Below are 13018 nucleotides of genomic sequence, written 5' to 3' on the forward strand. Positions count from 1 at the left end.
CTAGGTGACATTAGGGGTCTTGGAGACTTCTGATGTCTCCATAAAGAGGACCTGTCACATCCTCTTTCCTATCACATAGGGGGTTTTCTTAGCCCCCTATATGATAGCAATAAAGTTAAGTGAAAAAAAATTAGGAAAAAAAATTTAAGTTTGCAAAGAAAATTAAGTTACACATAAAAAAGAATTAAAAACCACACAATTCGGGTGTTCATACGTGCAAAAACGATGATTGCGCCCGTTACGGCACACATGTTACATATCACCGTGAACGTTGCAGTGAGAGCAATAATTCTAGGACCATCAATCACTGATAAAACTAAACTGATGAGTGGCAAAAGCTTTTAAAGCGTCGCCAGTGGTCAATTTTGGGTATGGTAGTTTTTGCAAATTTTGCGGGTGCGCGAAATTTTAAAGCTTGACATGTTTGGTGTCTATTTACCCGACGTGAGAACAGTAGAAAGTCTATTTGCGCGACGTGAGAACAGTAGAAAGGCATCATGGCACACTCACAAACTAGCATGTAAAACAACTTGTCTCACCACTAAGGACAATATTTTCCCGACGTGACCCCGCCTTTTATATTTAACCCAAAAATTGGGTAATAATAATTGTTTCCTAAAAGAATGAAAAAAAAAAGTTTTTTTTCAAACTTTTCAGTAATTTTTCCTTAATATAGTAAAAAAATAAAAACCGCAGTGGTGATTATATACCACCAAAAGAAAGCTCTATCTGTCCCCAAAAAATGGTATAAAATTCATTTCAGTACAGAAGGTAAGAATATTAGTGTTATACTTTTCTGATAAGATTACGACGCTTTTACATGAAAATACTTGTCTTTTATATAAACCAGTATACATTTTGGATTTATTGATCCTTTAAGATAGTGGCTTGGCTTAGGAAGTGACAAGGTGAGTCTGTAATATGTGATGAGCAGAAGCCAAAAACCACCTTAATAATCCGTTTGTGAACCTAAATATGAGTTTTCTGCTTCTGCTATCAAACTCTGTACAAATTATTTTTATTGACAATTAACATCAAATGACTGTTGTAAAAATTAACACAATGAACTTCAGCCTTCCTGAGGCCTATCCTATTAATTGTAACTACTCCATCAACACTGACCTGTCTACTGTCATATAATAAAATGGGCACTTCCTGATATCTGGAAGTCATTGTATATGTACAGTATCTTCACGTGTATATTATGTATTTTATTGAACAATAAAGTAAGGTATTACTTAAGAGCCTCTTAGTGTGCTGCCTTATTTCATGGAATATACATTAAAGGTATTTTAAGGTAAGATATTGTTCAATTATAATGGAATGAGAGTTGGCATTACAACACTTCAAGCAAGCATTCACAGAGAGATAAAGCTTCAGCCAACCGTTCATATGATAAGCTTAGCATTTCTTGTTTTGTAGATACAAATCCACCTGTCCCCAGACAGTGTGGACCAGCTCACTTTCATTTAAATTAACCAGATCTGGATTTCCAATAACTACAAAACCTCTGCTGATGATGCTCTCATCTGCTCACATACCTCACCAATAAGGATATCAGCAACCATTACCAGACCCTGTCACCTCTCCTAGCCTATTCCTCTAAAGGTGCTACACAGTTTCCAAAGCTACCAAATTTCTAATATTTGCTGCAGGATACATCCTGCTTGGTGCCTCAAAAATTGCAGCATATTCCAGTGCATTGCACTGTAAATATGGCACACAATGTTTCTGCAGCTAGACTTTAGCTGTCATATTTCTGAAGGGTAAATTCTGTGTTGCTCCTCAAAGTTTGCAGCTATAGAGCCGGCGGATTGATTGTATAAGCTGCCGGTCCGTGTGTGTCCCCCCCCTCCCTCCTGCTGTCACGCTGGTCACGGGCTCCGCTGTGCCCGGTGCGAGCCCGGGACCAGCATAGTGACTCTCTGGCAGGATCAGAGGGAGATCGATACACGATCTCCCTCTGGTCCCTCTCTGCTGTCAGAATGTGGAAGTGAAGTATATTACATCACTTCCGCATTCTTGTGTCACTCTCCAGCTTCAGACGCTGGAGAGAAGCTGATGACGCAGATCTCTGCTTCATCAGCTTCTCTTTTTTTTGGGGGGGGGGGGGGGGGGCCTAGGTGACATTAGGGGTCTTGGAGACTTCTGATGTCTCCATAAAGAGGACCTGTCACATCCTCTTTCCTATCACATAGGGGGTTTTCTTAGCCCCCTATATGATAGCAATAAAGTTAAGTGAAAAAAAATTAGGAAAAAAAATTTAAGTTTGCAAAGAAAATTAAGTTACACATAAAAAAGAATTAAAAACCACACAATTCGGGTGTTCATACGTGCAAAAACGATGATTGCGCCCGTTACGGCACACATGTTACATATCACCGTGAACGTTGCAGTGAGAGCAATAATTCTAGGACCATCAATCACTGATAAAACTAAACTGATGAGTGGCAAAAGCTTTTAAAGCGTCGCCAGTGGTCAATTTTGGGTATGGTAGTTTTTGCAAATTTTGCGGGTGCGCGAAATTTTAAAGCTTGACATGTTTGGTGTCTATTTACCCGACGTGAGAACAGTAGAAAGGCATCATGGCACACTCACAAACTAGCATGTAAAACAACTTGTCTCACCACTAAGGACAATATTTACCCGACGTGACCCCGCCTTTTATATTTTACCCAAAAATTGGGTAATAATAATTGTTTCCTAAAAGAATGAAAAAAAAAAGTTTTTTTTCAAACTTTTCAGTAATTTTTCCTTAATATAGTAAAAAAATAAAAACCGCAGTGGTGATTATATACCACCAAAAGAAAGCTCTATCTGTCCCCAAAAAATGGTATAACATTAATTTCAGTACAGTGTTAATAAATTAATGTATTTGTCCTTTATTTGTAAACACCTCACACCCCTAGGATTTCAGAAAATGTTATACTTTTCAGCCTAAAACTAAAAGCTAACATTTTAAATGTTTTTCTTTAAAAGCTAATAGTGGTCACCTGGGATACAATGTCACTGTCACACTTAGGGGTCTATTCACAAAGCTGCCGAGGGCAGCCGAGTGAAATTTATTTTTGAGTATATCATGCAGTCACTATGACTGCTTGATAATTTAATATTTAAATTTTGGTTATTATTAGGCTGCTCCAAACTTAGGAACAGCAAATAATGACCTTAGTGACACTGAACCTGACATGCTGATTCTGCTGCATGTTAGAGTCAGTAAAGGCTGATGATCATTCCTGGAATGATCAGAAACCTGCAACATTGTTTCCAAATATAAACATGTAGCTTTCTATTCTGAAACATTGTAGAAAAAAAGCCAGTACACACAAACAGTGACACCACGTGCTGTCACTGTCAGACACCCGATCCCTGATCCCTGTCTGAAAAAGCTTAACTCATTCATTAAAAGATGCCTCAATACTGACTTAATAAGATGCCTGTTTGTGGTGGGGACGTAAAGTGTATGTCCCCCATCATGAAGGGGTTAATTAAGTTTATTAATGCTAAAGTTCACTGTTGTAAGAACATGGATCAATTCTATAGTGGCTTTTCTGGAAGACCAAGTTGCAGCCTTGCAGATGGTCTCAGCTGAGACCTTGGAAAAAGCTGCCCTTAATGCTGCCAACCCCCTTGTAGAGTGTGCTCGGACATCCTGTGGTATCAAGATACCCTTAATAGCACAGGATTTCTTGATGAGTTTTACCAGCCAAGAAGCTATCATTCTGGATTATGCTGATTGTCCCTTTCTGATGCAGAGTGGAATAATAGATAGGTGCTTAAGTGTACATCCCTTTCACCATTTTTAGTTGTGTTTTTTAATTAAGGTGTCTTCTATGTCTAATGAGTGCAGATGTCCTATATTGTCAGCTAAAGTAGGTAGGACTATTTCTTTGTTTATCTAAAATATAAATGTACATAAATAAAATGAATGTATAAATGTAACTAGAGATTAAATGGAGAACATACAGTAAATCACAATAAATAGATGTGAATAACAATAGAGAAGAAACTGGAGCTAGTAGACAAAAGCAGGTTTGTAAAAATGCATGTATAGACTATGACACATGTCTACATGAAGAACATCTCTCTCTTGAAGTTGGTGCGGTCATTTGGACAAAGAGATCTTGAGGTGGATGAGTTTTAAAAGCCCAGCAATGGTCTTGAGTTATGGTGAAATTCACCCAGGGATCTTCTAGGTTATTCATCCACTGCAGAACACCTTTGAAGCTGGCACCCACCAGAAATGTGTGGAATCCTAAGAAACCGAGGCAGAAGTTTGTTTTAACATCTTTAGGAGGGATGATTGGGTGCTTCTCAGTCACCTGGGGGATTCCCTACTGGGTTATATGGTCAATCATCCTTGTATCTGCCACCAAAGGGCCTTCTGACTGATGAATGTTTTTGATGGTGGGGTTTTCTCTCCTGAGGTAACAGGACTGATCTCCCATGTGGTAACAGGACTAATCTCACATCGCAGAATCTAATTTTTAACAAATAGATTAGAACCATTGCAGGGTATCCTACACCAGTTAAACTTGCAGACCATGGTCTTAGCTATAGCACTCTTAATGCTGTCACTGTAGCCAACACTGTGATACCTTAAAACTTTTTTCATTGTTCCTGCAGCTGTTGCTCTGCGTCTTTACCCACGTCCTTCTCATTGTAAAAACAAAAGAAAATAATTTGTTTAACGCATTTGCTTTCTCCCGATCGTTGGTAGTTAACATCCCCTCTTTGTCTGTTATTGGGCCTACATGTTCTGTCCTTACCCTTTTGCTATTTATATATTTAACCACTTGCCGTCCGCCCAGTGCCGTCCGTCCGTTTTGTAAAAGCATTTTTTTCTGCTCGCGCACGCCCCCTAGCGGGCACGCACGGGCAGAAAAGACCTGACCAATGCAAACACCCGTTACTGGGTGTTAACTGTTTTTTTTTAATTTAATGCCGATGCTGCCTCCTCTGACTTATATTTTTTGAAGGCTTTGTCCTTTTCCCTTATGTGTTGTTTTACCTTGCTAGTTAACCACCCTGGTCCAACTTTTCCGTTCTTAAATTTCCGTAAACGGAATGCACTGGCCAATTTTGTTATTTAAGATTGCCTTGAATCTATCCCATTTTTCTTCAGTGTTCGTATTCAGAAAGATTGCATTCCAATTTATGTCTCCTTGTAGGTTTCTCAATTTATTGACATTAGCCTTCCTAAAATTGAGTGTTCATGTCGTGCCAACGTGTCTACGTTTCCTGGAATCTACAATGAACTTTATCATACTATGGTCACTGTTCCCTAGGTTCTCCCCGATTTCCACATCTGCAATTAGTTGTTAGTAATTATTAAACCCAGCAAAGCACTTTTCCTAGTTGGGGTTTCCACCAAGTGTGCCATAAAATTATCTTGGAGAGTGTTCAAGAATTGCTGGGCCCTTCTTGAGTTAGCTGTTTCTGTTGCCCAGTCTATATCCGGGTATTTAAAGTCCCCCATGATTATGACATTGCCTTACCTTCCCGCTACTGCAATCTGTGACAATAGTTGAAACTTCTTTTCCTCCCCAACGTTCGGGGGGCCTGTAGCATACCTCCACCAGTAATTAATTTTTTTCCCCAATCATTTCCATTTCTATCCATAGCAATTCAGCTTTATCCCCTCTCTCCTGTGCTATATCATACTTCCGAGGTAGTAAGCAGAATAAATAAAAATGTAAACAAAAGAAGAAAAAAAAAGATAAAAATAATTTTAAAAAAAGTTAAAAAATAAAAAAGTTTTAAAAAAATGTAAAAGAAAGAAACATTTTAAAAAAAGGTGTGGGGTCCCCCTCTAAAACCATATTAGACACTTTAGGTCTGGTAGCAATGTTAGTAGGGACCCTAATTTTTAAAAATGCGTGGGGTTACCCCCAAATTCATAGCAGGCCCTTTAGATCTGGTAGGAATTTTAAAGAGGGACCCCACCCCCAAAAATGGGGGGAAAAAGTGTGAATCCTCCTAAAATTCCCACCCAGACCCTTGATCTGAGCACAGGCCTGGCAGGGCAAGAAAGGGGGGGATGAGCGAGCGCCCTCCACTGCCTGCCATACCAGGCCACATGTCCTCGGCATTGGGAGGGTGCTTTTCCAGGGTCCCCCCCTGGCTGAACCGGAGGGCTGTGGCAGCTGTAGTGAGCCGAAGGATTAGCTGATGCTTCGGCTTAATCCTTTGGCTCCTTTGTGAATAACCCTCTAAATCTTTTAAGAAGGGAAAAATGTTTTCTCACTTAATTCTTCAATGTGATCCTCTAAGTCAATAGTCTATTTTACCACCACCACAAATGGTTCAACTAAGCTGAAGTCAAACCTTGTTGGGCATAAGCACTTTGAATCATCAGAATGGTCACTGTAGTTTGCTTCTGAAGCTTCTCTGTTTCCTGATGTGCTAGGCATTACCCGTAGGAAAGACTCACTGAGCTCGCTCATACAGTCTCTGACTGACTGCTGATGAATACCACCGCCGCTACTGCCTGGTCCTGAGTAGACTGGGCAATGCAAGTATTCAAGTCTGGCATACCAGTTTTTCCGGCAAAGCCTGCTTTCAACAGACACAGCAAGTTTTTTATCTGGATATCTGTATTTTGAGTGGGAGCCTGGGTTTGAATGATGGCTCTGGTTGAAAGAGTGCTAGCTATTGCACCTGTGCAAATGTTGTCATCTTGGAGAAGTGTATCTGTTTTTGGATTGATGGGTATCAGGGCGATCTTCATGATATAGCCTGAAAAATTATAACATTGTTATGAGTAACTTTAACCTCACAGGATTATTTACTTATCCTACCTTTACCTTTGGGTGGAGGCAATGTCTCAGAAGTGGCAGAAGTGTCTGACATGATACCAAAAGAAAAGTGAGGAATAGGATGGTATGACAGACAAGCAAATGCCATCAAGGTAATGTAATAGACTTAATTAGATATGGTACTTGAGGATGTGCAGTGTCTGGAGGGGAACCAGACCAGCATGCATTGACTGGAGGCATAGGGTAGCCTGGGGGCTCCTTGCTGTATGCCAAACCTGGATTTAAAATGTTGTGTGCCCTCCTCCCCCTCTGCTTCCATTAGTGCCATAGCCTGGCAGGCATTATTTTACAGTTGGGTGAGACTATGGGGTTTATTTACTAACCTTATAAACACACCACGAACATGTATACACCTCTGTAGTGTGTTCCCTCCCAGCATGATCTATGGGTGGAATCTAAACACCTTTGTAGTGTGTACACACCCAGCAGGTGTGTTGTGCAAAGCCCTGCCCTGAATTGCAAGGTGATGTTGTGTAAATTAGCTCTACATTGTGTTGCTTGCGTTGATGAATGCAGGAATGTAAATGCATGAGCTAACCATTTTTGTCTAAACTGTGAAGCAGCATTATATATGCATCATGTGCATGCTTTTTCCATATATGGCATTAGTGGAAATATGCTTATAGAGACTTTTTGGTTGATAAATACGCTTTGCTGTGTAAAAATCACACGCACCTGGTGCGTGCGTGTGTTTAGGTTAGTAGATCACCCCCTATATAACACACAGGGGCTGTGTCATCATGCAGGACTCGAAGAATAAGAGATGGTCACATGTTATTATATAAACTCTGCACAGTCCAGGAGGAGAGCCCTTCCTCCGCCACTGCCAAGAAAGAACCAAGGACCTATAACATCAACAGACCAGTTAAAAGAAGGAAAGGAAAAGGTATATCAAAAAACGTTTGTTACAAATAAACGGATTTGTGGGGCTTCCCTCTAGTTTCACTTTAACAGAAGACTTTATGACATCTCCACCTCGATATGTCATATTTCCACCCAAAGCAAAGTCCCAGTTTTGTTGCAAATGACTTATTTTACATTTTACTACATTTTATGACAGGTGTCCCTGCTAGCATTAATTGTAAATGTATTAGTTTTAACCTGTAATATATAAAAATAAATATTAATTTAATATAAATATAAGTTAGAAGGTTGATATAAGTCAGTCAGAGGCATCAGGAAAACTAAACTTTGTCCCTGTAGTTTTCCATGGTAATCGCACCTGTGAAAACAACAACCTATCTTTTGTAGCTTGCAGTAGGTCAAAGCCCTGTTACCTATTCAGAGCACAAAGTCTTGACAGTGATGAATTGGTACCCTCTGACCACTAATCACAGTGCCCTGGGTAATTTTAGTCCAATCAAATTCTGTCCTCATTGTGACCAAGGTTCTACAGGTGGACAACTAGAGAACATTTGTCATTCAGGTTTCCTCTTACATTTACTGCAGTCCCTGAGGTGAATAAGGTTTTAATGTAATGCTGTAAACACTTTCACAGAAGAGAGTGTTTCTCTGTGACTTTACACATCCAAATTTAATTGTACAGCATTTCAATACTAAGTAGAGCATTGCAATACTAAAAATGATGGAAAATCTTAATATTTCATAAATTAATACTTTAATTACATAACTAACAACCTACTTAGAACAAAAAAAATCCTGCACTTTAGATCGTTCATTTTAATTTAATTTCAGGCAATTGTTTTGCTAAAAAGATAAGATATTTTATAATTGTTTTAAATGAGAGGTTTCTTAGCCCGTAATATATGTACAAAGAATAGATTTGACAAGTTTGTGAAGTACTTCAGCATTCTTTAGCCAAAATCCAGGCATGCAGCTACAGAGAGGAAATACCTAAAAATGAGCTGTTTTACCTGGCAGAGGATTTCTATTTCTATCCATCCAGTTCTGATATTTACACAGCTTTGGCAACAGCACAGCCCTGTCTGGAAGGATAGGAAATCTAATTTTGTTCTGCTGCAATTAAGTTACCCTTACAAGTCTTGTACCTCTCACAGCCCATGACTAAACAGTGAGGAGGAAGCAGCAGACTGATGAGATTATTTCTCTGTTGCTCTTTTATCAGCATGTACCTTGCACTGAAGAACAATTGATTTCCTCATTGTGCTGCTTTTTAACCCCCCCTTTCTGAGCTCTGCTGTCCACGGACTGCAAAGGGCTGATACCAAGCCAAATTCAGGTACGTACACTGCTTACATTTAAAATACATATATAAGCAGAACTGCATCAATTTGTGTGTTTTATATCTTCCTGGAGGTCAGCTTCCCCAAAAACAAATTTCAGCGAATTGAAGTGTATTGAAAATAAATTGTAGTACTGTAGATATTTATTAATTCAAAGGAAACATGTATGGTAGACATGTGCACCAGCAAAAAAATTGTTTAGTTTAGTTTTGATTCGGATTTTGCATTATTTAATTTTTTGGATTCGGGTCCAAAATTAAATTTGTTTGGGAATTCGGATTCGGACGAAATTCGTTAGCGGTACTCTGGTCGAAATTTAGTTTTTGGACAAAATTTTGTTTTTTTGGACAGAACATTTTTTTTTTACATTTTTCTTTTTTTACAGTCTGCAGAAGATGAAAAAAAAAGCATGAGGTTCCCCCCAATACATACCAGACCCTTTAGGTCTGGTAGGAATTTTAGGAGGGACCACCCCAAGTTAAAACACAAAAAAGTGCATGGGGTTACCCCCACAATCCATACCAGACCCTTTAGGTCTGGTAGAAATTTTAAGGGGGAACCCCAGCCCCAGGAAATGGGGGGAAAAAGTGGGGTCCCCTCTAACAATCCTACCAGACCCTTGATCTGAGCACTGGCCCGGCAGGGCAGGTAAGGGGGGGGGTCCCACTTAAAATTCCTACCAGATCTAAAGGGCCTAATATGGATTTTGGGGGGAACCCCAAGAACCTTTCTGTGTTTTAACTTGAGGGGGTCCCTCCTAACATTCCTACCAGACCTAAAGGGTCTGGTATGATTTGGGGGGGAACCTCTCACTTTTTTTTTCATCTTCTGCAGACTGTAAAAAAAAAATATTTTTCTTCTGCAGACAGAAAAAAATATTTTTTTTTCTGTCATTTTGCTGCAACAAAATTTTGTCCAAAAAACTAAATTTCGACCGGACTACCGCTAACGAATTTTGGGAAATTGCGAATTCGGATTCGTTTGCATTCGTTTTAGCTGTAATTCGAATACATCCAAATCTACGAATTTCCGAAATTTCGTCCGAATTTAATTTCGGAACTAAACGAATCGCACATGTCTAATGTATAGTAAAGAGAAATACGGGGCCTACTATTGTTTAACTGCTTTTTATAATGCTAGTTGCCTGGCTGTCTCTAACTTTTTGAGCAACGTTTGAGTCATTGATATGGATGAGATCTGCAGCAAGTAAAATCTCAATAAAACCAGATATTTTGACCTGGGGAGTGAAAAATATGCCCTCCTCAGATAAATCACCAGGCCGCAACAATGACATCAGATGACACCGAGCAAGCTTCAAATACTTATTTAAGTCAATACTGTGCAATACCAGTCAACTTTTTAGTGATTAAAAAGCTGTAAAAAAGGCACCATTGTGCTAACTGTGCCCTCTTAACCCAACCCAGTCGTATCCTAATGTTATGTTAACAATTTCTCAAACCTTTTTTCCTGTCCACGCATCACAATGTAGTGTCGACAGGGGAATATAGCTCTCCTAAAGTAAAACGCATACAATCACCTTGTGCTTTACCATTCTGCTGCACTACCTAAAAGGCACACTAATGGTATTTTCATCAGTAGGCATTGTTGATTAAATTTGGGGTAAACATATGTGGATGTGCAAATTATGTAAACATTGCAATGGGAAAAATTACAGGAATTGTTTACTAATAATACTGATGATACTAATAGAAACAAAAGAAAAACTATATGTATCTAGATTTTCTACTAAATTATAGCCCTATCTGTCTAGAAAAAAAATAATGTATTACACATTAGGATAAACAACAAGATATCATGTGGAACTAGGACATCATGAAAACAAAACAAAAAAAAGCTCTTGGACTCAGGTGGAATTAGGGAGAGAAAGGGACATATGTGGTTAAGTTTACTAATTTTTAAAGGACAACTGTACCTCTGGTACATGTTCTTTCATGAACAAGGCTGTGCAGCTCCTAATGGGGCTACACAGTGATGATCGCTGGATCAAAGACAAAGGTGGGTGTAATTGGTAGGGGTTACCCCAGTTGTCCTTTATACTGTTTTTATATACCTTTGACATAGATATACATCCTTTATTTGGTAAATAAATGTGTGATAATTGGTGTACCCACAACGCTGTTTTTTTCTGGGTTTTCTAAAGAGAAATATTTTTTATTTGAGACCATCAAGAGAATGTATACAAAAATACTATACATAAAAAAACCTCACAGTATATTAAAGAGTTTTTAAAATAAAATCTTTATTTTTCAATTTCCTCAAAACAACAAACAGATGCTGGAGTTCTGGTTGAACAATATGAGTGGTCTTTTTTTTGTATGAGAAGTTCATATATGTTGGGTATAGGTAAAAACAAATGTAAAGATCGGTTTACTGTTATAAACTTTCAAAACTATTGAAATAAGAGTCCCATAATCAATATAGTTTTCCCTTTTAGAAAAGAACAGTATATGTAGACACCTTTGTGTAAATAAAAATGTGTGTGTGTGTATATATATATAGAAATATATATAAATGTTAGAACAAATCCAACTACACTAGTGACAGATTCTTGTTTAACCAGTGTCTTGTAATTGATTACCATTGTTTCCCAAGACACAAATTATATGGACAGGTGGCCAGTTTAATGTTGAGAGCGAGACAGTGCAAATTAAATTACAATATAATTTAGGGACTAGTTGCCCCATTGACTTTTTATAGGGTCACAGAAAGACTGCAAATCTAAAAAACATTGAACTGTCACCATGCATTGACCTTTACATACTCCATGGTTCTTAAGGAAAAAACACCTTGTTACAATCCATGAATTACAACCTGTGTAGCATTATAGTGTTCTGTTTCCTGTTATTGGAAATTCTCTCTGGCTTTTTACTAGTAACAATTTTCAATGAAAAAAACAAAAGTATTTTTGGTGAACAGGGAGGTAAATGGTGTTAGAGATAGAAAATGTACCACTTAAAGTATAATTTCACCTTTGCAGCCAAATTGGGATAACAACTATTTAATATTTGTTATGTGTTCTCATTCACGTAGCATAACTTAAAAAAAATTACATTGCAGCTTACCTTTTTTCGACAATGTTTTTGTAGACTCCAGGACTTAAAAATCCTGCTTTGTTCTTACTGTCGGGGGGAGGAGGGGGGGTATGTGGGGTGTTGTTTCAAATAATTAACTCTGGGGTCTATTCACTAAGCTGCCATAGGCAGCCGAGTGACTAACCGACCCGAAGCGAAGTGAGCCGAACGCTGTTCGGCTATTCACTTCAGGCTGGTACGGCTGAAATCAGCCGTACATCGGGTGGCTTCGGCTGGCTTCTGGGCCCGAAGTGCAGAAGGAGTCCAACATCTGGATCGGCTAAGCCGAACCTCAGGCAGGCTACTCGCTGCTGTTCGGCCCATTCTTATAGATGCCGAACAGCAGTGAGTGATTTGCCGAATGCTGCTCGGCTGTTCTGCTCGGTACCTCTGTGGTACCGAGCAGAATAGAAAAACAGTTAAAAAAGTAGTAAAAAATAAAATAGAAAACGATTGCGGCGGAACTATCAGTGACAACTAGCTCCACCCAACTGTTTTCTATTGCCCAGACGGTTCTGCTGCCGTCAGAATGTTAAAAAAAATCACCATAGGAATGCATAGCTAGATTTCTATTGGCTATTTCACTTTGCAATAGCCAATAGCAAACTAGCACCCACCCTCTACTGCTGTCAATCACTAGAGGGGACCTGATGGAGAACTTTAGGTCCCCTCTGCTGATTGACAGCAGCAGTGGGTGGGTGCAATAGCTAGTTTGCTCTTGGCTATTGCAAATTGAAATAGCCGATAGGAATCTAGCTATGCATTCCTATGGTGATTTTTTTTATTCTGACGGTAGCCAACTGCTCCGATGTCAGAAGAAGAAAAAAAAACAGAGCAGAGAAAAGTTTACTCTGCTAGATGAAGCAGAGTAAACCTTTCTGGGAGAATGTGTTTCTCTCCCGAG

Source organism: Nanorana parkeri, unplaced genomic scaffold (assembly GCF_000935625.1).
Source record: "Nanorana parkeri isolate BGI_ZX_2015 unplaced genomic scaffold, ASM93562v1 scaffold541, whole genome shotgun sequence".
NCBI lineage: Eukaryota > Metazoa > Chordata > Amphibia > Anura > Dicroglossidae > Nanorana > Nanorana parkeri.